Raw genomic sequence first — 19912 nt, forward strand, 5'->3', positions numbered from 1 at the left:
TTAATGTTCTTTTGTAAATTTTATGAAGAGTTGAGGAAAGTGTTGATACTTCCACTTTTAAAATGTCAAGGTGTAAGACAATGCCATCCAGCTTTTATTTTGCTTCAGTTTTTGGAAGATGAACACATTGCGTGGAGAGTAACAAAGTATCTAAAGAAGGCTATCCTGCAGCAAAAACACATGATATTTGATGCTCTGTAAACCCTGGGCACTTCCCTTGCAGTAAACAGAAGGTTTTTTATTTTTTATGAAACATTTGTATTTGTATGGTTTTATGGAATCTTTAACATATTATTGTATATTTTTAGATCTTATCCTGTGTATTTTCAAACGTAATTTTATTTGATTTTTTATGATGTATTTGTGCTTTTATGATTGGAACAAAAACAATCGAATAAAGCTTTCCTTGACTTGACTTGACTATTTCCAACCCTTAACGTAGGAGGCAGAAACAAAGCACCACCTCCTTCAACCTAGACCAAAATGAATGAACCATGTTAGGTGGAGGAAAAGAATCTGAGACTGACTCTTCCCTGACCCCAACAAAAAGTGTTCTGTACACTACAGTTCAGGTCACTACCAGGTGAAAGAAGCATGGCTCCATCACTCTGCCTTTCCTAAACCTGTAATAAGAATTTGGATAAGTCTGTAGCTGGCAGATGCATCAAAGTTATGTTTTGCGAGTCCTTAATAGCGAATTTTAAGGAATCGCTATTAAAGACTCGCAAAACGGGATGCATGTAGGAATCGCAATGTTATTAGCGATTCCTACAGATTCCTTATTTGCGATTCGGTAATAGCTAATCGCTAACAAGGAATAGCTTTCCCTTCGCTAATATTCCGCTATTTCAAGGGTGCCAGGGTGTCCAAAGGACACCCTGTTGCACCCCTGAAATGGACCTGTGCACAAATGTTACACACACACACATGCCCTAAGGGCATGTGTGTGCGCAACATGTAACTTTGAAAAATGCACAAAAGTGCATTTTTCAAAGTTTTAGCAAAATACCACGAAGTTCAACTTCATGGTAATTTGCTCCCCCTATTAGCGAATTCGCTATTTTTTTGGGTTTCATGCATTGCATTTAAGGAATCTCGTTTTGGGATTCCTTAAATGCAAGAGCAATTTAAGGAATCGCTATTTAGAGATTCCTTAAATTGCGATTTCTGCATTTGGGATGATGCATCCCAAATGCAAAAATACCGGAAGCAAACGGCCAGATTCTGAGAATCTGCCCGTTTGCTCCCGGTATTTTCTTTGATGCATCTGCCCCTAAATGTATTTATTAAGGATATTAAGCACGGAAAACAACCCCAAATTTCAGACGTCACGTTTTCTGAATCAGTCTCATGGGCACAAGTTTCACTATACTAGTGAGCAGGTGCAGGGATGATGCCATGGGGGCAAGAGAAGCAGACAGTAGACGGCACTTCAAAAGGGTTGTGTGTCATTACAACGCGGGCTTTTACCCCGCATGCCATTACAACGCGGGGATTACAGCGAAAGTCGTTACAACGACTTTCGCTGGAGGGCGCTGGATAGTGGAATAGTTTAATTTTCTATTCCAACTCCAGCCCACGTTGACAGTAGGGAAGGTGTTGGATAGAAAATTAAACTATTCCATATCCAACAGCACCCTTGTTGTAATCCCCGCGTTGTAATGGCAGTGCGGGGTAATCCCCGCTTTGTGATGGCTGTTCTCCCTTCAAAAGTATTATCCCCATGACAATCGTTTCTAGAAGTACATCAGTTTTTAAAATCACGCCTCAACTATAGGGTGTAAACTTCGGTTTAAAAGGGTTCAGTATTTTCAAGAAAACATGTCAGTTACAAGTTACTTTAGATAAACATTAGTCTGAGCAATCAGCATTTACCTGACAACAAGCTTGTGCATACTTGTTTACTTTTCAAGACTTGTTGTATTAGCCGTAGGGCAATAACAACCAACAAAACACCATACCACAACATAACAAAATATTGTATTTCAATTAACACGCTCACATCCGAATACCTTACCTTAATAGATCAGGGTTTCACATTCACTTCACCTCCGTCCAAAGGAGGTAGAAATGTATCTTTCTGCAAAGCATGTAATCAGTCAACAGTAAGGAAACTCCCATCCCCTCTTCCTCCGGGATGCAAAATGCAGAGAATCATTAATCACCCCTGACTTCTGCACATGATGCCAAGAAAAGCCCTCCATCCCTTGCCAGCTTGGTTTGCACTATAGAAACTGCGGTAGACACATATAATGCACACTTCAAGGAAATTGCAATAGTCTAGCCCCATGAAAAAGAGTTTATACAACATATATGAGATTTATTAAAAGAATAGCGTACAAAGATATTAAGAACTAAGCCAGCAAGAGGAGTTCTTCAAAGGGTCTACATAGCAAACTATAAGATTTGAAACCCGAGAACTGGTCTTCTATGTTGTTTCATGCTTCCTAGAAACCTTCATCCTATAAGGGATGGGAGGTTAATACTTTTGAAATTTCCAAAGGGATTGCATCATTTAGATCCCACACAAACATATAACATCGATTTGCATTTGTAGGGAGAGGATGTGGCCGAACGGGCTAGTGCGGTCGATCTCAAATCGGGGTAACCGGTTTGAGTATCGTTAATGACACTCAACATCCTGTGATTCTAGGCAAATCACTTAATCTCCCCCTGCCCAACAAAAATGAATTTGTCCTTGTGTAACTTAACTGGTGCTCATGTAAAGCGCTCTGATCAGTGGCGGCTCCTCGAGGGAGTGCTGTAGGTGGGGAGGCGGGGCGGGGAGGGGCAGGGTGTGGGGTAGTAAACTCCGGCATAAGGCCGAACTGAGTTAAGTAAATAAATAAATAAATAAGACAAATTACATTGCGTGCCCTGCAATGCCAAATGCCGATGCAACACGCGCAATGTCATTTGTTTTATTTCACTATTTATTTACTTTACTCCATTCTGCTGTACGCCGAAGTTTATACCCCCAACCTGCCCCAAGACCTCCCCCCCGCCCCACCACCCCCCAGCACTCCGTCGAGGAGCGGCCACTGGCTCTGATACCCAATACCTTTGGGTCAAGTTCCCGCTATACAAAACTTATAAAAAATTAAATAAAGTAAGTACCAATAGCTCCCTACATCTTGAATGCAAAATACTATTTATGTTATTCATGTTATCTCACGTCAACAGGGCCAAGAAGCTCAGGTGTTAAGCAGATCGCTTGACCTCAAACCTGTGACCTTCAGATATTATGCAGATCTAAGGAGCTGCTACTCACACAATTGAGATCATCTACAAGCCCCTGGAAGGAAGAGTGTTACTTACAACACAAACAAACAGGCCATATGGAAGTGGCTTATTACAGATGAACCAGACCATACAAGCAGTAGAAGTGACAAGAGTGCAATCTTAAAGCCAGGAGGGAATCAGTACCTACTCCCAGGGAATGAATGATATTGCTATAAAGCCTGATATGCTGTGGTTGAAAGAGATAGCCTCAGATACACCTGTGTCACTCCAACTACAATAGCAACCATACAGCAATGCTGTGACTGTGTTTTTATTCAGATCTTGGAACATTAGTTACAACTTACAGTTCAAAGTTCAACAATACTACCTGTTAACATGAAGACTGACCTGGCTCTGGAATATCTATCAGCAGCAAAGAACCAGTAGCCACCAGAGCCGGCCCAGAATTTGTGTACCGCGTGCCGTAGCCAAATAGTCCACTGGTGCAGCTATAGTAGTCTTTTGCAGGAGGAGGGAAACTAGAATAGATAGTAAACAAACACCTGACATCCCACAAACTCCTAACCTCCTAGACGTACTCCAAAGGTAATAGCTTTTGCCCACCCACCACCCCTCAAATAATAGAATTAGAGAAAAGGGCTGCCTTAAGTGAAATCCAAACCTTGAACAACAACCGTGCAGTGCTTAGTAAAGACAACTAACCCCCCCCCCCTTTCTTATGAAGCGGGTAGTTAACCTTCACAGTATGGTCTCAATTTCTAAACCAACCCCTGGAGATTTCAGAAGAGGTGCCACACCCCGACCCTGAATAGGGGCAACCTCAATGAGAAGGAAGTTTGGACTTTCATAGGAAGTTCTCTAGTCCTTGTACATGGTAAAAGATGCTTGGAGTATAATCCCCATGAGCTGCATTTCCACGCGGAGCCAAATAAGTGAATGTGGGCTTAAAATATGTTTCACATTTAACATTTTGGAGTGCTTTTATCTGGTGATAATTCATTCTTTCAGGACTGTGATAAAGAAATAGAAATGAGTGATGATATCACACGCTCCATTAAGCTGAGATATGGTCTACAGGACTATTTCTCAAACTGTGGGTCCTGGAGCTGATTTATTGTGGGTTGCGAAAATCCAAACAATAAATAAAGATGTCTTTAAATTCTTTTTTTTATGTTGTCACATTTGCTGCTCTTTCAAGACAAGGGTCAAAATGTCAGGCTATGTCTTCTGACAAACTGCAGCTTATGTTTTTTTAACATGGATGGGGATTGGTGTCGACAAACACCTCTCACTTTACAGTTAGAGAAAGTAAAGTAAAGTGAATTATCTGATAATCTTGCTGGAGTACAAAGAGTGTGAAAGGAAATTCTCTAGGGTAAAATTTTGGGGAACATACAACAAAATGTAAATACATATAAATGAACTGTATATATTTGTCAGTTAGGAAAGCAAAAATAAAGCCCATTTTTTTCAATTTTGAAGTGTGATGGAAGCAAAAATGTATATAAGATCAAAAAAATTAAGACACTCTACTAGGGGAGGCACAAATGAAAAGAATTCACTGAAACTCGATTTCCCCACATTATCATTTGCGTTCAATATAGTTTTATCAATAAAACTGTTTGTCTGTGCACAGTAAGTGCCCATTTCAGGGGGGAAATGTGTTGTCTGTAAAGGACAGGGTGCTGCCATACGATACTATAATTACATTAAAAAACGAACCCCCCTCATATCCATGAAAGCTGGGTAGCAAAAGTTTATCATTCTGAAAAGTAGGTTGTGGTTGTAAAAAGTTTGGGAAGCACTGGCCTACAGCTATTTGCTTGGTTCCTCATAGTCGCTAAAGATAACGTCAAAACTTCCTAATGCCCCCACAACCACAGTGCTTTAAATGGGCCGGTACTCACTAGTACTGAGTACCAGCACTTTTTAGTTGTGTCCTCTTGAATACCGGAACTTCTTGTACAACAAATGAGAGTACCGGTACACATGGTGACCCAGCATTGGCACAGGCATCGTTGTGCTCAGCAACATATATTAAAATCATCCCCCAACTGAAGAATGAACTACACAGAGTGCAGTATACATAACACTATTGTTATGCAGCACCTGCTCCATGATTCTTGTGGGGCAGCGCCAGCCTACTTATACATCCAATTGGGTTCAGCAAGGTGGAATGTGTAGGGGCTGTAGGCTGCTGCAAGCACAATCTTTGCATGTCTGAGTCCACCTCTCCTGTTGGGTCAGACTGTCCTTGTGCCTAAGGGCACTTAATCCAACTCACTTCAGCTGGTTCGAGGCCCGGACCGAATACCACACAGGTCAAAGACCAATTGAACCCAAGGAGGAAGCAGGAAGATTAGGAATGCCTTCATTTTCTGGTAAACTGCAGGAAACTAGTTCCGTGTTGTCCATTGGTGCAGCAGCTGTGTTTTTGTGCAAAGTGACACACTTTCTTAACAACAGTGAAAGCTACAGACTGCTTATGTCTTTAGCCTGCAATGTGCCTATGCATTGTACGGAAAGAACAACATGGGGATAGCCAGCAATATGTGCCTCGTGCAATGTAAAACTTGCATAAATTCAAACAGTGTCAGTGAATATCCCTCACACACCAATCTCTAACACAAGTTACCAGAGAGGTAACATTGCAGGGGCAGCAAAGGAGCTGTGGCCTTATGTCCCGGGCTGCCAACTTTGGAACTGTAGAACAAGGTTTGAATCCCAAAGTTGGCTCAACATCCCCTGATTGTTGACAGATTCATTGTTTTAAAAACTCGGCCCCAAAGAAATTGACAAGGACACAAATATTTATTAGGACGTTGCCATTTATTTAATTCAGGAATTTGGCGACTCTCTCAAATTTCATCATCGTTCTGGCCCTACCAGATCGTTTTCTGAATGTTTCAGTTAGAGTTGCTTGCCCCATCAAGCCCAGATATTGATTTTGTTTGAGCATAGGGTATCAGTCATATTTATTGCCTGAAAGAATTTCTGAGATGCTTCTATCTGTCCACTTCTCGCCTGCCATTCTTACAATGCACGCAGATTTCTTGCATATAAAGCCTGAAAAAATTACTAACATAGCCCACTTCCTGTCTAGCCCCAAACTCCACCCCTTGCTCCGCCCCAAACTCCACCCCTTATCCATAGGTCTATTTGGTGTGTACTTGATATTTGATATTTGAGGGGTATTTGTAGAGCGCAACGTTCGCTCCGGAGGGAGCATCTTGGCGCTAAGAAACCTAAATGAACCAGTCCAGGGGGTTAGATGGAAGCTTTGGAGTACTCGTCCGGAAGATTAAAAATCCATGTTTTTAGAAGCTTTCTAAAGGGTTTTTCCTGGGTTTGTTGTCTGAGAGTTTTAGGCAGTTTGTTCCAGGTTTTAGATGCAAGGAAGCTGAGGGTTTTCTCACCCTTCGTTTTCAGATTGTATTTTGGGAGAAAGATGAGGTTGTCATCGGTTGAACGAAGGTGACGGCTGGGCGCGTAGTGGGGAAAACGCCTGGTGAGGTATTTGGGGCCTGTCTTGTTATAGGCGCGGAAGGCTATAATCAGGATTTTAAAGAGAATCCTTTTGTGAAGGGGGAGCCAGTGAAGTGAATGAAGCGCTGCAGAGATGGAGGATCTGCGGGGTAAGCCCAGGACGAGACGGGCAGCTGTGTGAAGTACACTCTGCAATTTAAGGAGGGTGCTCTTTTTGACTCCTGCAAGCATGCCGTTGCAGTAGTCCAGTCGCGAGATTATGAGTGCGACTGTCACCGTCTTTCTGGCATTGATGGGGAGAAAGTCGAAGAACTTTCTGAGGGATCTGATCGTTCCGAAGCATTTGCCTGCGATGGTTCTGGCATGCTGGTCAAAGGAGAGTTCAGAGTCGAAGATTACGCCGAGGTTCCTGGCTGACGACACCGTCTGGGGGGGGGCAACAGAATTATCTGGCCACCATAGTGCTGGACAGAAGGAGATATTTGTGCCAATCGGGAGGATCTCTGTTTTACTTGAGTTGCATTTCAAGTGGTTGTTGTCCATCCATCGGAATACTTCGGTCAGGCAGTGTTTAAGGTTGAGTTCAGCTTTGGTAGATAGTTTGTCAAGTGGCACAATGAGTTGTGTATCATCGGCATACGAAGTGACAGGTATGCTGAATGATTCTATCAGATTAAGGAGGGGAATGAGGTATACATTAAAAAGGAGGGGGCTTAGGGTAGAACCTTGCGGGACACCTGAGGGGACAAGTTTGTTTTTGGAGTGGAATGGGCCCAGCGTGACGGTTTGGGAACGGTCCGAGAGAAAAGACGTAATCCAGGATAGGGCGGTGTCGGAGATACCAATGTCCCTGAGTCTGCTAATGAGAATGGTGTGGGAGACGGTGTCAAACGTCGCCGTTAGGTCGAGAAGGATTAGGATGCAATTCTTTCTCTGATCTTGTAGAGTTTTTATGGTGTCGGACAGTTCAATGAGAGCGGTTTCTGTCGAGTGTTTGGGGCGGAATCCGGATTGTTGGGGATGGAGAAGGTTGTTATCATCCAGGTAGCGTTTCAGCTCGTTATGGACTAGGTGTTCCGTAATTTTACCCAAGGCCGGGAGTAGCGTAATTGGGCGGAAGTTGGTGAGATCCGTCAAAGGTTTATTTGCTTTCTTTATAAGGGGTTTGACGATCCCTTTTTTCCAACGGTTGGGTACTGATCCTGAGCTAAGCGAGGAGTTGATTAGGCTGTTGATGGTCGGGTTGACCTCATCAATAAGTTGATGAAGTATCATGGGGGGACAAGGGTCAGACGGGGCACCAGATTTGCAGGCCAGGATGGCTTTTTTCGACTGCTCAAGAGTGACAGGGGAGAAATGACTTAGTGCAGGGCCTGGGGGGACCAGTGGAGAGGACACTGGGGGGGCAATGGGGGGGGGGAAATTGATTTGGAGCGAGGCAATCTTTTCCTCGAAGTAATCAGAAATTTGATCGCAAAATTTCTGGGAAGGGGGAATTTCAGGCTGGAGTGCCTTTGGATGCGTGAATGATTTAACAATCGAAAACAGAACTTTTTGTTTTTGGCCTGCGTTTTTTATGGCATTGACATAGTGTTTTTTTTTTGCCAGTTTGATTTCCGAGAGGTAGTTTTTCCTTGTTGCAATATAGGAGGAGCGGTTAGTAGCCTTGTATGTCTTCCGCCATTTTCTTTCTGCCTTTTTACATAGCAGATGCGCTTTTGCAAGGTCTGGTGTGAACCAGGGGGCATTAATTTTAGTTTTGGTTTTGCGCCGGGAAGTGCAGGGGCGTGAAGGCGGGATTCTGGATTTAATTTCTTGAGTGATCCAGTTTTGGAAAAGATCGGCATCAGTGTCGACATTGCCGGAGAGAGTGGGAACTTGAGTTAGCATTGAAGGATTAAGAGCAATGTTATCCTGGACCTTTTTCCAATTAATATGATTATCGGGGTTGAAGGCAACTTTGTCACGGATGGGTAGGTTTTTGTTCAGGATATGGAATGGGATCAGGGAGTGATCAGACCAAATCTGGGGCAGAGGGGAAAGGGTGATCAATGATGGGATAATTAGAGCAGACTCCATCAAGGGTGTGACCTAGAGAGTGGGTGGGTGAGGTGATGAGTTGCCTAAAGTTGAACATCTCGAGGTTTTGTAAGAAATTGATGGTATGGGTATCTGTTTTTGATTCTAGATGGAGGTTAAAATCACCAAGGAGGGTGAAGAAAGGGTATCTAAGGGAGAGTTGTCCTAAGGAATCGTACAGAGAGTCGAGAAACTCAGATGCATTGCCAGGTGGGCGGTTGATAAGTCCGCCAGAGAACGAAGTGTGTTCGTTCAGTTTTATAGAGAAACCTAGTCCTTCAGTCTTTTTCAAAGGCTCTAGACTAAAGGTGTGGCAGTGGAAGGAATCTTTAAGGATAATTGCAACACCTCCGCCTCGGCCCTTGGCTCTATCTTCCCGAAAGAGGGAGTAGCCCTGGGGAAGAGCAACAGCAATATCAGGGTTACTATCTGCTGTAAGCCATGTCTCAGTTATCATGAGGCAGTCGAGGTCGGACTCCAAGATGAGGTCGTGTATATCTTGGTTGTGCTTGCACATGGAGCGAGCGTTGATCAGGCCACCTTTGAAGGAGGGTAGAGGGGCCTGAAGTAAATTGGCTGATGGGACAGCTGAGTGGAGCTCAGCGGACCAGTGGCAGAGTTTGCAACTGAGAAGGCCTGACAGTGCGGTTGGGTCAAGTATGCATGGACAATGCCTAGGGGGCTGTAGTTGAAGAAGATCGCTGGGTTGGTAGGAGATGCGAGAAGTGAGTTGGGCAGAGTTCCCTGCGCCTGTCGCGGTCTTGGCGCGGACGGGCGCAGACGGGCTTGCCTTAGGCGCGCCTTCGGCGCGCAAACGGTGCTCCCGCTGCGCTCGTCCGCTGCGCGTCCTATGCATGCACATTTGTAGGGCGGGTAAGGGGGCGTGGCCTCCAAGGGGGCGGAGTCAGCGCGCACGCCGCTGGTGATGGCGGCAGCAGGCAGGACCTGAGAAAGCGCGAGCAGCTTTTGAATCAGCTGAGCGCTAAGGTGAGAGCGAGCGCTAAGTTGTGCTTCGTTTTTTTAAAAGCAAGTAAATAGTGACACCACACAGGAGATAGCGTGTAGTGAAAAGTACAATTTTTAAAATAGACAACAGAGTACCTCCAGCCCCGGCTTTCCGCCTCAAGGCTGGGTCAAGGTTTGCACTTATTTTTTCCCATTTAAAGCACTGCACAACAATAATGTGTTTTTAAAATGTGATAAGCTGTACAATCTTTAAAAATTCTATTGAATTAAGCATGCAAGTATTCAGGTAACACAAGTTGATGCCTCAGGGTGTTGCAACTGCTGGCGCTCACAGGTGGCGTATCCTGGGGCGGATGCCTCCTGCAGGATGACTGCATTACAAGGGGTTCAAGCAGATGCAGAGATGGTGGCAGAAGTATAGAGAAGGGCTCAAACGTAACTGCAGTCCTCTGGGGCCCCTGCTTGTCCTGCACCTCAGTCCCTGTTGCTTTAGGACGGTGCGACCGGTGCAGCCACACCTGGCACTGACTTGCGTAGGGGGACATTGTGATTACAAATACCTTTTGGTTTAAAAGCACATGAACTTCTTTGTGCATCCGGCAGTTTTCAGGAAACAATAAAAATGTCAAGATAACACTGGCATTCCTTCTGGTGAGCGATGGGAATTTTGTCTAGTGGCAGCTTTGGCTCATTATAAGGTAGCACAGAGGGTTTATGTGCCTGCTGCAAATAATGTACCATGCACATTACAGAACTGAGTGTCAGTGAACTATGAGCACTACTATAAAACAATTAAATGTATGTCAGAGATATGCAAAATATATAATTCCCTTTGGGCGAATTATCATGGAAAGACAAATTCTTACCAGTAGGCACATATACACTCAACAATAAATAATATCAAGTCATAACAAGGAAACAATGCAAGAAATATTCAAAAGGTTTAAAGAAAAAGCACCATAATAAAAGTGGATCTGCACAGTTTATTACCATACACTACAGTTTGTTAAAAATGGGAAACATACACAGAACAGAACATTATATACAAAATACATCCAACATTTCAGTAAAAAAGGAGGTACAGGTAAGGGATTAAATTCCGACAAAATACAGAATTTTCCTTAATTTGTTTTCCTAGTATTACTCCTTAAGCATCGACGCGTTTCGGTGGTGTAGTTAGTGTTTAACCACCTTCATCAGGACAAATTCAATGTTTCCCAATGTTTCTCAAAAGTTATATATCGTACAGTCTAGGTCAGGGGTGCTCTGCCTCCTTTCCAGTCTCACAAGATATTCGTCCAGCGAACTATCTCTTCAAAGTTAAAAATGGTATTATCCTCCAAATATCACTGGATAATCATAGGCGGACAACCGCATTAATATTCTACGTAGTTCCTCGGCTTCTTAGCTCACCACATATGCCACTTATCAGTGCATATAACTATAGATATCTAGTGAAAATGCCTCACACGCGGTACGGTTATGGTCATTAAGACTCATACAGTTGAAGTATAGATATTCCCTCTGGCGCTAAGGCAAAAGCGTCCCGCGTGTGAACAAACGTGGCTGGAATCGGCAAACAAACCGCCATTCCAGTCACTGATTTAAATACGCAATCAGATTGCGTATATGCACTGATAAGTGGCATATGTGGTGAGCTAAGAAGCCGAGGAACTACGTAGAATATTAATGCGGTTGTCCGCCTATGATTATCCAGTGATATTTGGAGGATAATACCATTTTTAACTTTGAAGAGATAGTTCGCTGGACGAATATCTTGTGAGACTGGAAAGGAGGCAGAGCACCCCTGACCTAGACTGTACGATATATAACTTTTGAGAAACATTGGGAAACATTAAATTTGTCCTGATGAAGGTGGTTAAACACTAACTACACCACCGAAACGCGTCGATGCTTAAGGAGTAATACTAGGAAAACAAATTAAGGAAAATTCTGTATTTTGTCGGAATTTAATCCCTTACCTGTACCTCCTTTTTTACTGAAATGTTGGATGTATTTTGTATATAATGTTCTGTTCTGTGTATGTTTCCCATTTTTAACAAACTATAGTGTATGGTAATAAACTGTGCAGATCCACTTTTATTATGGTGCTTTTTCTTTAAACCTTTTGAATATTTCTTGCATTGTTTCCTTGTTATGACTTGATATTATTTATTGTTGAGTGTATATGTGCCTACTGGTAAGAATTTGTCTTTCCATGATAATTCGCCCAAAGGGAATTATATATTTTGACTTGTGTCTACTGTGGAACCCAATCCCTTTGGTCCTGGGGTGCCTCTCTCTTTTATTAGAGAGATATTGGATAGTGGAGAAGTGTGGCTCAGGGGTTAGAGGCAGCAGACCCGGAAGCTGAGATCGGTCCTGGACCAGGGTTCAATTCCCCGCCTCGGCGGGTCTTGGGCTAAAAATTCCACGGACTCGATAATTCTCGCCCTGGTGCCTCCTCGACTCACGGGTTCACACTCTGCGACTCTGGGCAATAGCTTGCTTAATCTCCACAACGGCCCCTCGTGGCGGGATGCCTGCCTTTCACCTTGTGGATACCCTGCTATCTCACAGGGGAATACCAGGAAGGGTTCCCTAAGCAAGCGCCGGGAAACCCATGGGTAGCTGTGCGCTATATAAGCTCAACTACATTTACATATGCTTTAGAAAGGGGAGGTGCACTTTTTGAGAGTAGTAGTGATTGATTTCATGGAGAAGGAGGTCATGGACGGGGTCACCAGTGCTGAAGTCGGCCATGCCCAGTTGATGGCTTCCTCTTTGCCCCTTGGGGAGCTCCTAAGAAAAATACTCTAAACCCCTACGCCTAGTTTTTTTTACCCGCAAATTAAGCAATCCTTAACATATTTGTCTACACAGTGGATGCTAGCAGCCAGACGTCACTCATTGGATCAGTTCTGCACGCTGCATAAAAATGCAGTAGGAAAGACCTCAGCAAGCTGGCAATTACTGAGTGTTCCTAACAGCTCCCAGTAGTACATTCGACCTAATTAAAGCTGAACTTGATGAGAGCTTTAATTAATAGAATCCCACGCTGCTGAGGCGGGATCCTTCCCGCTGCTGGTAACTGAGCAAAGAATTACTGTGTCACAATGCAAACCAGTGTGATTTTAGCAGACTGTAACGACGGTCACCAGAATCTGATTTCATGGCTGATTATTTGTGCCATGGAATTTGTGCTTGTCTTTAATTGAGGAATGTAGATTTCCATAATAATGGCTGCGGAATGGATGCATTGAGAGAAGAGTGATGTGTGACGTGTAACATCAAAGGGTAATTATGTGTTTGTCAACACAAAACAGCTCACTTATAGTCTGTGTCAAATGAACTGAGGAAGTGGTGTTGAAATGGAACATCTGCCACTGCTCAGTGAGTGTACCATGAATGCACAGTTATTACATGTTTTACAGGATGGCTGGCAGTCATGTGCCTATATGCAGTAATTGTCAATGCCTTGATGGATGTGGTTGGTGGAACAATGTGGACCTGCACAGTAGTGGTGGCCAGCATGGCTCGTGGGTGGCGGGCCAGGCAGGGACGGGGGGGGGGGGCAGTGGGGGGCGAGGCTCAATGTAAATTTAAAAAAAAAGACACTTACCTTGCTGCCGGATCCTGCATTTTGTAAAGCAGCCTACATGGAGAACAGGGAAAGTGTGCAAGTCTGATCCGGGCGGCCTGAGAGGGCTGACCAAACAGTCATTGCGCACTTACGAGGGTTCTAACACTCATCCCCTTCTCTATAGCCCTGCCTCATCCCGTCACACAAAGCAGCCGCAGCAGGAGGACAAATAAAATGATAATAACATTTAGTTATTATAATTTTATTTTTCCTTTTTTTACTGCTTCAAGGCGAGGCTCCTCTGCCTTAGTGAAGGAGCTGCCACTGCTGCACAGCTTCCCCAGAGGCTGCACTGGGAAGAGTACTCTTTCTGTGCGATGAAATGGGGCTGGAGGTGTCAGTTACTGCTATGTGGGTTTAAACCCTTCGCTGCTGGTGTCAGCTACCGGCCGTCGTGCACACTACCTTCGTAGTGCTGCACACATCCGTTGGCCGACGCAGTCCCACCCACTGCGTTAAACCACCACACCATGGCGGAATTGCCACCGCGGTTAAGCGGTTGATGTGCATGGAAGTAATATGACGCAGTGTTTTGTAGTCGGTGAGAGATCAGCGCTCAGCGCTCATCACAGAGTGCTGGTGCAGTCAGGCAAAGTGCTAGATATGAGCAATAATTCCGAGGACTTTCTGCGTTCCAGAGAGAGCTAGTAGCCATCTTGGATTACTATGTATAATTTACCTTGTGGTTTACGGCGTCCTTTTGTGCAACTTGATTCTGGATTCCCTGTGATGAGAATAGTTGCCTGTGGAGGATTGCTTGTATTAATGAATGGGTCAAAGAGATGTATCCCGAACCTGTATAGTATACAGATAGTTTTGCAGTGAACACTTTCAAGTCATATTTTTTTGAATAACTGAAACTGAGATTTAATTAATTATGGAGTTATAATGGTTGCTTAAATTTGTTTTGTTCACAAAAAAGAACTTTATATTTGAACTATTTTTGAAATATTGAAAACTGGGATTCATTTATTAAGAATAAGTAGCGAACCTTTTAAGTCATGCTATTGAAGGAAACAAACTAGAGTCGTTCTTCAATGCATTGTGACTCTATATATACATTCTTACAATTTCATAAATAAAGTCTTTGAGGTTTCAGTAAGGAGATTTCATCACTAGATTGAGAAACAAAAGAAAAAAATGCTATTGGCTATATTTCCAGTAAACAGTTTTAAAGCACAGACCATATTCATCTTCACAAGAGAGTGAGTAGTGGAAAAACTTAACACACACGCACACAAATATATATATTAATATATATATTAATTACACCAGTCACATCAAATCTGTTACACCAAAATCGGTAGGAAGATAGATCTTGGTCCCCAGACTGTGCTTTTTAGGATTTGGTGTAAATCCATTCACTAGTTTTGTATATTTTGGCAGTTGAGTCAGCAAGCGTTTCAAGAGAGTCTCACTAGAGCACCAATTTTAGAATAGAGCATTCTGATTGGCCCAGGGAGATTTATTTTCCACCTTGCTCTCATGGGAATGAGACTACTGCGAGAGTGAGCACTTGATTGGCTGCCCGAGAGGGAGGAAAATGTGCTGGCAGCTATTACTGGACTCAGAGACTTAGTCCTCTGTCCTGAAGTTATAAAAAAAAAAGATACATGGGGGCAGGCTTGGGATACCCTGCCACTCTATGCCCCTTGGGGGAACCCAAAGGGACCCACCAGAGACAAAAAAATGTAATAAAAGGCAAACAAATGCTGCGATACTGCAAGAATCTTGCTGCCGGGCTGCATTTAAATAACTCATGTCCCAGGGAGCCTACCCCGGGGTCTGATTTCTTAAAGGGGAAAGGGACTGTGTGCCCTCCATCCTTGAGCCTTCATAGGTCTTAGGGAGCCCACCCCAGGGATCAAATTTGTGAAAATGGGGAGGGGGCAGGGTGAACCTCCAAATGTGTACATATGGGGAGGGGGCTCCAAGGTCACCCCCTCCCTAAACCTCGAGAGGCCCGGGAAGCCCATCCCAGGGCCAAAATTTAAGAGAATAGTGAAGAGGCAGCACAGCCCCCTTCCCTGTACCTGAAAAGGCCCCGGGCAGCTCACTCCCGGGGCCGATTATTCAAAGGGAGGGAGCAACGGGTCATCCACTAATGGCCCCGGGGACCGCATCCCTCAGGGCTGCTCAGATGCTATGTCCCGGGGTGGCCACCCCTAGGATACATCATTTTCCTTGCCCGCCCTAAGCGAGTAGGGAAAACTGTGTTTGCTCTTGCTTGGGAGGACCATTTTCAAATTTCCCACCAGCGGGAGCAAAGACCAAGTCTGCTCCCAGCTGGTGGAAGCTTAAAAAATGCTCCTGCCCGCTGGGAGTGGACTTTTGACCTGTTTCCCTGCCTGCAGTGAAGCAGGCAAGGACACAGATGAGAACTGACTCAGATGGATGATTTGCAGGGGTCTCTTCTCGCTAGGAAAACATTTGAAACAAGCATCCATGAGTTCTGGAATATATATATAGACTTAATAGAGAATGTATGTTCATATTGATTGATGTATCTCGATGATTTTAACCTGACAGTAAATTTTATTATTTATTTTTATTTGTTTGCACCACAGGAGGAAAGGAAGGAGCCTACTCATGGATGGAGATGTCGATAGAGGTCCCTACCCTTTTCTTCAATATCATGTCATTGTGTTGAGTGGCACTGTGCAGATAAGAACTTCTTTAATTAACTTTTACAATCTTGGGTTATAACACATTACTTTGGGTAAAACTGTCACATAGAGATTAGAAAAATGTATAAAAATGTGGAAATCCAGGTTGACTTGGGTTGACCGCAAATACAAAGTATGATTAGCATTGAAGAACACACCATCCTGTACACTGTTATGGCATATAGACATGTTTGAACTGTGCATGGGGGCTCTAGCAAGGCGAACTAATAATGCGATGGGACACAAATTCAATGGCACTATGTGTCTCAATTATGTATTTAGACGTAAGCACTAGAGACTTCGTTTCTAACTACATACAATCCCCCATGTCAAAAATCAATTGAGCCTTGGAAGGAGTTGTATGATGTTCTACTTACAGTATTATGCCAATTAGGAGGGTAGGAGTATGAGTTTAAGCCATTGGTTTGCACCTTTTATCCTTGGATTGTCACACTATGATGGAATTTGGCTTACTGTTTTCATTGTCATACGATGCTGGACATTGCCACGTATTACACAATGACCACTAGCAGGAAAAACCATGAATGTGGAAGGGCACAAAGTCAACAACACTATGTTTAAAATTTGAGGTGCCCAGATAACACAATGTATACATCAGAGACTTTGTCTCCTACCAAATATAAGCTTTGATGTTATAAGCATTTTGAATCCATGTCTGAGTTGAATGATCTTTCTACCCATAGTACTGTACTACAAACCAGCATGGTAATTAATATGGGCATTTGCATTGAGAATGCACTAGGCAGATATTCACACCACATTGTATTTGTGATTTTATAACTCTACTAGCAGCCCGTCCCGACGTTGTCCGGGTATGAATGGCTGCTGGCCAGTAGTATATTGTTTTGTAGGATTTCGTTTTGATAGCATTTCTTATCTGTGACAGGCCTGTGAAATGCTCTGATTCACAGTGCACTGCTGATGCACTTAAGAGTGCGCGTTCAGTAGTGTGTGAACTCGAGTTTCCCTACTTTATTTTTCCTTGCAATATTATATAGCGCGAACTCGACAACATGGCATGAGCACAATTTACATTACAGAAGAACACATTCATTTGTGGTAGGCACGGGGAGACAAAGCGATTTGCCTGGAATCACAGGATGTTGAGCTGATGCAGAGATTCGAACGTAGCTCCCCAGCTCTAAAGTTCGCAATTCTAGAACTTGTGGCGGGAGGTGTGTCTAAAAGTGAATTTCGATGCTGGCCATCAATGAGGGAGACCTGTGCATTTTTCAAATGGGTGGTGAAAAAATATGAGTATGTTGCTGGAGATGTGGGCCGCCGTGCCACCAATGTACTTACCGGGGGAGGGTAAACACCCATTATTCCGCAACTTTCTTCCCGCATACCATCACTCCGCATACTTTCATTACGAAAGTACCATGACTCCGCAATGCCATTATAACGCAGGCATTACATTTTATATGCTTTTACCACGCATACATTTACAACGAAATTCGTTGTAAATGCATGAATGTAAAAGTATGTTTTTTTAAAATGTTTGGATAAGGTAAGTATGGGTATAGGGGTTTATGTTTTGGGGTACTGAGGTATATGTTTTGGGGTGTTTGGGTATTTTAAGGGTTCAGATATAATTTTGGGTTATGGGGTACAGGGGTAGTTTTAGGGATAGGTATGGGTTTTTGGAGTACAGGGGTATTTTTAGGGTTCAGGGCTAGGTTTGGGTTTTGGGGTATAGGGGTATTTTTAGGGTTCAGGGGTAGGTTTGGGTTTTGGGGTATAGGGGTATTTTTAGGGTTCAGGGGTAGGTTTGGGTTTTGGGGTACAGGGGTATTTTAAGGGTTGAGGGCTAGGTTTGGGTTTTGGGGTACAGGGGTATTTTTAGGGTTCAGGGCTAGGTTTGGGTTTTGGGGTACAGGGGTATTTTAGGGTTCAGGGGTAGGTTTGGGTTTTGGGGTACAGGGTTATTTTTAGGGTTCAGGGATAGGTTTTGGTTTTGGGGTACAGGGGTATTTTTAGGGTTCAGGGGTAGGTTTTGGTTTTGGGGTTCAGGGGTATTGTAAGGGTTCAGGGCTAGGTTTGGGTTTTGGGGTAGAGTGGTATTTTAGGGTTCAGGGGTGGTTTTGGGGTACAGGGGTATTTTAGGGTTCAGGGCTAGGTTTGGGTTTTGGGGTACAGGGGTATTTTTAGGGTTCAAGGGTAGGTTTGAGTTTTGAGGTATAGGGGTATTTATAGGGTTGAGGGCTAGGTTTGGGTTTTGGGGTACAGGGGTATTTTTAGGGTTTAGGGATAGGTTTGGGTTTTGGGGTACAGGGTATATTTATAGGGTTAAGATGGGTTAGTGGTTAAAGGAGTTGGGGTATTTTAAGGAGTAAGGGTGGGTTATGATTATGGGGTGCAGGGGTATTTAAAGGGAGCAGGGTGGGATTAGCACACAATATGAGACATGCCATGAAGGGCGGAACGTACCACACGCCCCCAGCGTTTGTCATTTCCCTAGCACACGACCACAGCACAACGCAGACACGCCCACAAGGGACTACTTTGCTGGCACAGTTCTTTTACCTTTTAAATGTAAATGGTGGGCGTCTGAAAAGCCTATGTCCGTCTGCTGCAACTGCCCTTTCCAACGCTGTATTGGGTGTTGTGATTGGTGCTGTGGTTCCTGATATTACCCGCCTCAAAGGTTTGGGCTCTCTCTTTATTATATTAGTATAGATTATTTATCAGATAAATCTCCAAAATTAGTATCTTGACATGTTATTAGTCACATTCCAAAATTGATGCAATGATTACATTACGAAACAACAATCAATTGTTTCTTGGTCCTTTGTTTGTGTGTACACTTTTTATGAAGTATGCAGTCCACCCAGTTTCCTGTGTGTGATCAAAACTGTGTTGCAGTTAAAACGGGTAGCTGGATTAAAAACAACTGTCTGTGAATAAGTGTGCGCTTAATTTGGGTTTTATATAGAATCACTATGTTCAGTGTGCACTGTTGGCTTTAGTGCACCAGCTACTGATGAGCAAAGGAGAACGGAAGGAACGAAACTGTGAAAAATATATATTTATAGCTATCTATCTATCTATCTATCTATATATATATATATATATATATATATTATTATTTTTTCACTGAAAATTTACAAAACCTTACAAATTCAAAAATTCACTGAGAAAGCAAATGTTACAGGGACATTATAGTTAGACTGACATTTCACTCACACAAAACCAGAGAAATTCAGCAGTTATAGTTAGCTGAGCTCACTATAACTTGCGCTCCTGCAATCCAATGCTGGTCAATTTGTGGTGGACCCTCCCAGTTCCCGGGGACCACCACCTCCCCAGGGCCAACTTCTTTTTGTAAAGATAGGGGGGCGCTCCTGTGCAGTTTCTGACTCAGTGACCGCCACCTTCCCAGGGCAGGCCCAAAATCAAGAGTGGAAGAGTGCCATGCAGTCTCCCCCTGGAGCCATAGATGACCCTGGGGACCGCCACCCCTGAGGACTGACTCCTGCTATGTCCCATGGTGCCCACCCCCAAGACATAGCTGTTTGCTGTCGCTTGGCGGGAGCTTTACCACTCCTGCCAAGCAACAGCAACCACTCTTCCCCCAGCAATTGAGAGCATTAAAAATGCTCTCAATTGCTGGAAGTGGAGCAGAATTGCTTTCTACCACAAGGAGCTGCCTTTCCATCAGCTCCATGTGTATGAGAGCAATGCTGGCTACCACAGGAGGAGGGAGCTGGCCCCCACAATGCACTGCTTATGACCTCACATATTACATCACTCATAACATGGTCAGTGGCATCTCAAATGACATCACTGATTATCTCATCCACGGAAC

Source organism: Lissotriton helveticus, chromosome 12 (genome assembly GCF_964261635.1).
Source record: "Lissotriton helveticus chromosome 12, aLisHel1.1, whole genome shotgun sequence".
Lineage (NCBI taxonomy): Eukaryota > Metazoa > Chordata > Amphibia > Caudata > Salamandridae > Lissotriton > Lissotriton helveticus.